General features: G+C 42.5%; 1 pseudogene; it reads left to right on the top strand.

The window, feature by feature from the left end:
- Positions 1-2,563: 2,563 nt before the first annotated feature.
- Positions 2,564-6,778, top strand: LOC138842218 (myelin protein zero-like protein 3; annotated as a pseudogene).
- Positions 6,779-7,647: the final 869 nt, after the last annotated feature.

The following is a 7,647-nucleotide window of genomic DNA, read 5'->3' as shown; positions in this document are numbered from 1 at the left end:
ATGATCTTGATGATGTCAGCAACTATATCAAGTTTCTATCTCTCTTCCATGCATTTGTGGTAGTAGACAACAGAGTCGCTGTAGTATAACATGTGTCTAAGACTTGTCCATGAGCAAAAGCAGTTATGTAACATATCCATCACAATGTCCAGCTCTCTTGATAGTAGATCTGCCCATCTTGGGACTTGATGGGACCCATGTACTCTTCAACTGGCTTTCACATCCTCTGTCCCAACTGCTTCAATGTTTCACCATCCACACCAAAGAGGCTTTCATTACCTCCCCAAAATTATCTGAATCCTGGATGCCTGAGATGTCGTGAAGACACTCTGTGGGTATTCCCCTCTCTGACAGGCCATTTTAACTCCTATGCTCTCCTCACAGATGTAGGCAATGGTCTCTGCGGGACTTCAGTGCCAGATCTTCGAGAGATTTAGTTTCATTGTTTCCATAAGCTCTGGGAAATCATGCAGTGAAGGGTCCAGTTTATAAACATAGGGGTATACATACCTCCTCATTCTGGAGTTTTTCATGTATGTTCTCTTGGCCATTGAACAGAAGTGGGGTCTCTGAAAGGAAACTTGTATGGTGATCTGTCTGCTTTGGTCCATACAACACAGAACCACTTTCCCATCCCTTCAATGATTTTGACAAGCTCCATGTGATTCATGCTGAACTGCTTTCAATGCTGTAACAATGTAGAGGTCACAACTTGATGTGTGGATAGCTGTCCATGCTTGATCCTGAGTTCCCTTGACACGCAGGGACCAAAACTCCATGTTGGGAAAGTGAGAGCATTATTAGCTGGCCTATATCTGTGTAGTTTGAATGACACCAGTAGGCATTGAGGCCTCCTCTTCATGTCCAAGTACCTTCAGCATATTGATAAAGATTGACACACCATGGCAAGTCGTCACAAAAAAATTCTGACCTGGTCCTGGGCATTATCTCAAGCATCTCACCCACTTCTAGCAACTTCCCTTCTTTCAAGGTCTTGCCAATTCTCCTCCTTGTGTTCTCAGGTAAAATAATGCTGTCAGTGAGTAAAGAGCAGAGGACAAGGAAGCAGGTATTCTAGAGAAAGTAAATACTGAAGCCTCTTCCATGGTGAGAAGATAATGAAACCTGCAACTATAGAATAGCGAAGGAGTTAAGATGGTTATGCACACATTTTGTGCACAAAAATGCCAGACCTAGTATGCCGTGTACAGAGTTTCAGTCCATAATGGTCTGTAACAAAGGCATCACAGTTACAGATAAACCAAGTTCATAATGTCTTTTCTTCTTTTCTTCTGTGCCGTTCTGGGGCTTGCACTCAGGAAATGGACACTATCCCTGAAGTTTATTTTTTCCCCTCAAGGCTACTACTTCACCACTGGAACCACAATTCTACTTCTAGTTTTTTGGACATAATTGGAAATAGAATTCGTACAGGCTTTCCTGCCCAAGTTGGCTTCAATCACTTATCCTCAACCTCATGAATAGCTAGGATTAGAAGATTGGCCATTGAGCATGGTAGCAACTCTCTTCCTTTTTAGTTCTTTTTCTTTGTTCCTTTTTTCCAGTTATGGGCCTGAATTCTAGGCTTAGGCACTGTCCCTCATCTCTTCAGCTGAAGGCTAGTCTCAACCACTTGAGCCACAGCGTGATTTCCAGCATTGTTTCTGCTTAAGTAGTAATGAGCAATTGAATCCAGGGCCTCATGCATGCAAGGCAAACACTCTACCACTGATCCACCTTCCCAGCCCCATCTTTCCTTTTCTTTAAAAAAATATTATTAGGAAGATGATGTTCAGAGGGATAACAGTTAAGTCAGTTAAACAGTTGTCAGGTAAAGAATCCATTTTGGGGGGACAATTACACCCCTTTCCTTTTTCTCAATTTATACCTCTCACTGTGGCTTTTTTGTGGTTAACTGGAGATAAAAGTCTTGCAGACTTTGCTGCCTAGGGTGATTTTGAACCGTGATCCTCAGATATCAGTCTGCTGATGAGTTAGGATTACAGGCTTGAATCTGAAAGACAAGAAGACTGTTCTGAAGATTGTCCTATATTGGTTATAGGGCTGTGGGCCTGAATGGACTTATGCAGTTAATGCTAGGCAGATCAGTCATCTGGAAGCATGTATCCCTTCTTAATCCTGATTGTCCCTCAGAACAGATAGGTGATGCTTTCAGAGCAAGAACCAGTTTGTACCAGCTCAACAGACGTCCTCACTATATATGTCTTTTTCAACAACTATTGGGTTGCTTATATTATCAAGACATTTTCTTTCTTAAGAACTTTTTTATTGTAAGATTGCAATAACTACAGATTCATCATGGTCTAGGAATACATGTCTGCTATCAGCTTTAATATCAAAGCCACATAGCTGTTCCAAATCATGTTTTATTGATCTTAAAGTAGTTCTTGAATATTAGTCTTTATTAGTAAAGATATTATTAATGTAAGTATTAAAGTTCTTCAAACATATTTCTCTTATTAAATGAATCCTTACAGTAACATTGAAAGCATCTTCTGGAGCAGCATTGGAAAAGATACTTGGATAATACTAAGAATGAAGGATGAGAAGTGTGAAAAACAGAACTAAGAATTACCAGTGTGACTGGGAAACATCTTCTACGGAGCAGAATCCCAGATTTCTGGAAACATATCATGTGAGAACAGGGCTTCAAACAGTACATGTGACCACATGGGTGAGCCTCAGTGTTGCCACATAGATGTTATTCCTATATGAAAGTCTCATGTTCGATGGGCTTTCACAACCCCAGATTTATGAAAGTTTGTTGTCTTCTTTCCTTCAATATTATTTCATACTTTGCTATTGAGTGTAATTATTCTTTTAAAACATGAAAACTCAACACCATCTCTTGGACTGAGGCATTTACTGTCTCCCTATGAATAGATCTGTTATTTAAGAGGCTTCCTTGGGCTGGGTAGGTGGCTCAGTGGTGGAGCAATTGCCTTGCATGCTTGAGGCCCTGGGTTCGATTCCTCAGCACCACATAAGCAGAAAAAATGCCAGAAGTGGCGCTGTGGTTCAAGTGGTATAGTGCTAGCCTTGAGCTGAAGAGCTGAGGGACAGCACCCAGGCCCAGAGTTCAGGCCCCACGAACGGACAACCCCCCCCCAAAAAAAGAGGATTCTTTACAGGTGCCAGTGCCTCCCTCCTTTAATACTAGCTTCTCAGGAGGCTGGGATCTGAAGGTCACAGTTGAAGCCTGCCTGGGTGGGAAAGTCCATCAGATTCTCATCTCTAATCAACTACCAAAAAAGCCAGAAGTGGAGCTGTGGTTGAGGTGGTAGAACACTCGGCTGGAGCAAAAAACACATAAGGACAAGCAGCACCCAGCCTGATCCTGAGCCCCAGACCCACCTTCAAGCACACACACACACACACACACACACACACACACACACACACAAACACACACACACACACACACACACACAAGTGGCTTTCTGCCAGACATGTCATGTGGGCCCATGAAATGGTTGGAGACCCCTCTTCAAATGGACTTGCCCTTGTATTTACTCCAGTAATGTGGAAATTGACTCTCAGTCACCTATAGGTCCATTGGTTTAGGATTTGTACTTTGCATCCCACTTCCTCTGCTTGTTTTTTGAGGTGAGTCTTGTAGCTCAACACAGATGTCAATACACTTCAAGATACTGCTTACGGTCTCAAGGCCTGCATTCACACTACACATGGAAAAATAAAACATGACCTGAGAGCCTCTGCTTACTCTGAGGGCCAGCTATCCAAGCAACGGCAGCTTCCTATGAATGGCAAACTGGAATCCAGGCTCAGGTTGTTCACAACAGACAGATGTGAGTTGTGTAAGGCTTGAATTGTTCTAAGGAAAAGCAGAGAATGGAGGAAGGCAGAGGAACTGGGAAAAGACAATCTACCCTCCCATGTTTCCTTGCAGTTCCTGGTCCACATTATATCCTTTGCTAATTGCTCTGCTGTGTGTGTGTGTGTGTGTGTGTGTGTGTGTGTGTGTGTATGTGTGTGTGTGTGTGTGTTTGAGAGTGTCAGTGAATGTTTGCATGTGTACAGTGGTTCTTGGCCTTGAATTAAGGGGCTGGACACTGGGAAGGTAGGGTGAATATGAGCAAGTACATCATATGCGTGTGTGGAAGTAACTCCATCAAACCTCTGAGTGTGCAACTAGTATATACTAATAAAAGTGAAAAAATGATTAAGCAATGCTCAAAATCCTCCATAAGCTATTTAGAGATAACTTTAAAAAAGGATCAGGAAGCATAGTTGGTAGGGGATATGAAAAATCTGTAGTTAAAACTGTGGGATCATTCAAGCAAGGTGCTGGTGGCTCATGCTTGTACTCGTAGATATTCAAGAGGCTGAGATCTAAGGATCATTATTTGAAACCTGACCAGGCTGAAAAGTAATCACACTCTATATAAGATATACTACTCAGAAAAAGCTCAAAGTGGCACTCTGAGGCTTAAGCAGTAGAGTGCCCAAATTCAAACCACAGGACTGGCAGAAAATAAAAGAAATAGTCCAAACTTAAGATGTCTAAGGAGTTTTAGACTAAATGTTGTATATAAACAAGTTACTATATTTTGGGGCTCATTTGTTGTTGTTGTTTTAAATATATTATGTATATTCTTCCCCCTATGATATATCCCTATTTGACTTTGAATTGACTTTGATACCGTGCACCTTGTATATACATTTTTCTAATTTGGGGAGGGGAACCAAAATAACAAATTGCTGAAACAAGGACACAGGATGACCCATTGCAACAATGATATCCATAGGACAGTATGTTAGAAATGAACTTTACAACATTGGGTAGGGAAGGGTGGAGGGGAAGGTAAGGGATAGTAGAAAAAAACAAGGGAAGGGGTAACAATGCTTGACTAGAAATGTACTCATTGCCTTATTCATGTATCTGTAGCATTTCTATAGAATCTTCACAATAAAATAAGATTTAGAAAATGAAAAATATCTAGTTACAGCTAAAGTACGAAAGGAAAAATCCGTTCATTCATTTGCCTGTGGCAACAGAAATTAGAAATACACAGTCAATAGATATTTATTGCAAATCCCACACGGATTCATGCCCATGGCTACTTCACCCTCCTTGTCTTCAGGGGAAAGTCAGGAGGAATCAGTACAAGCTTCCTATCCAATAGCAGTCTACTCAATTCCTGTACCAAGACTGCCATCTGTAGTACATCAGATGGAAAAAGTTAACATTCCGTCTAAAAGGGTCTCAAATGAGCCCTATAAACCATAGCCTCCAACTGTCCTGATTTAACTCTTATTTCCTTTCCCAAGCTACAAATACATATAAACTTGTGGAGGGCTCTACAGAGATGGACAAAGACTTATAAAACATATATTGTTTCACACCTGTAGAAAATTAAAACTAGACCCTTATAAAGCACACTGAACAAGAATCAACTCCAAAGGGATCAAAGACCTCAGAGCCAAAGCAGATACCCTGAAAACATTACAGGAAGGAAAAGGAGAAACTCCAGGGCTCCTTGGCACTTGTCAAAAGTTTCTTAATAAAGACCCAGACACACATAAAATCAAAGAAAGGTTGGACAAATGAGATTGCATGAAACTGCAGACCGTCTGCACGACAAAGGACATAGCTATCAAGATCAAGAGAAAGCCCAAGGATTTGGAGAAGATCTTCACTAGGCTTACAATGGACAAGGATCTCATATCTAACATATAATTAGACCTCAAATAATTAAACCCTCCAAAAACAAATCCTCAAAGAAAAACTGCCCGATAAATAAGTGGGCTAAAGACTTAAAGAAAAAGGTCTGAAGAGGAAATAGGAATGGCCAATAGATACATGAAGAAATGATCAAATTCTTTAGCCATAAAAGAAATGAAAATCAAGACAACGTTGAGATTCCACCTCACCCAAGTTTGAATGGCTATAATCAACAAATTTAATAATAACTGATACTGGAGGGGATGTGGTTAAAGGGAACGTCCTGCATTGTTGGGGGGAGTGTAAACTTGTTCAACCACTTTGGAAGGCAGCACAACCATGTTTATTGCAGCATTATTTAGCAAAACTAAGATATGGAACCAACCAGATGCCCCTCAGTATATGAATGGATCAAGAAAATATACACAATGGAATTCTATGCCTCCATCAGAAAGAATTAGGCAGGTACCTAAGGAGCAGCCGGGATGCTGCTGATCAGAGCCGCTTGAGGCTAGGGCTGCACCTTCTCTGCCCTGATAGGCATCCTACTCTTGCAGGATTAGTGCAGCTGCTGACATACGAGGTTATGTTGGAGAAAATGTCAAGTTGAGATGTACCTTCAAGTCATCTTCATATGTCACTGACAAACTGACCATAGACTGTAAGTACCGTCCTCCCAGCAGCAGTTGCACCAAATCTATTTTTCACTATCAGTCTTTCCATTACCCAACCACAGCAGGCACTTTTCTGGATCAGATCTCCTGGGATGGAAATGCATACAAAGGGGATGCATCCATAAGCATAAGCAACCCTAACCTGATGGACAATAGGACATTCAGCTGTGCTGTGAAGAATCTCCCAGATGTGCACCATGACATCCCCCTGACGGAACTAACAATCACAGAAAGGGGTTTTGGTACCATGCTGTCCTCTGTGGCCCTTCTTTCTATTCTTGTTTTCATTCCCTCAGCAGTAGTTATTGTTCTGCTGCTTGTGAGAATATCAAGGAAGGCTGCAGGGATGAAAAAGCGGAGGGCTATAAGAAGAAGTCTTGGAGTTCCAGGAAGATAGCAGAGGAGAAAGTGGAGGTAAAACAACTCTCGCATAGAAAGCAGTTTTAGTGTTCCAGTGAACAGTCCTAAGTCAGAGAATCACAAGTGTGCCATCACAGTACAGAGAGTTAGGCCAGAGAGGGAAAATCCTGGCAAGGAGACAGATCTGAGCACTTGCCAGTAGTCGCGGCTGTGGCTGTGGCTGCAGCGGTGGCAGCCGTAGCCGCCATACCTGCAACACAGAGAGTCCGGGACGAAAGAGCCAGATTCGGCAGGTGAGCAAATTCTATTCAACACCAGCAAGAACCGACAAGGAGCAATCATCTTCATCCGGCAGTTAGCAGACCAGAGACAACCCAGGAACCAAGACTCGGCGTGAGTAGAAGCCTGACGTCCTCACTCCTTCTCAGAGAGAAGAGGAGGGAAGACACCTCTCATCCCCCACTACCAGAGATCTCCATCTTTGATACTGACAAGGGCCTGGCTGCGCTGCTAGCTCCAACTCAGGCCTTGGAAGAAAACTAGAGTCATTTAGGAGCTCACAAGGACCTAACCTGATGTGCCAGACTCAGCTCAACCCAGGGAAAAGTCACCCAGCTCAGGCTGTCAGACCCAGGAGTGGCTTTCTTCACTAGGAAACAGAGCGACAGGCTGTCCATCCCTTTAGCAGACTCTACAATCAATTGAAATTCAGTAAACATAAATCCTGAGAATGGCTCCAGGCTGGGCTCTGTGAGTGTCTCAGGAGCTAACCCTTCATGGAAAATCTAATTTTTACTGAAAGGCCTCCACACTACCCAGAACCTAGCCTCATCACAGCATCTCCAAAGTAGAGGAAACATCCATCTCCCTCTTGTGATACTCAAAACAGATTTCCCTCCCATTGAA

This window comes from Dipodomys merriami, unplaced genomic scaffold (assembly GCF_024711535.1).
Source record: "Dipodomys merriami isolate MVZ:Mamm:240054 unplaced genomic scaffold, mDipMer1.0.p SCAF_330, whole genome shotgun sequence".
Lineage (NCBI taxonomy): Eukaryota > Metazoa > Chordata > Mammalia > Rodentia > Heteromyidae > Dipodomys > Dipodomys merriami.
This window is presented reverse-complemented; position numbering and strand designations above follow the sequence as displayed.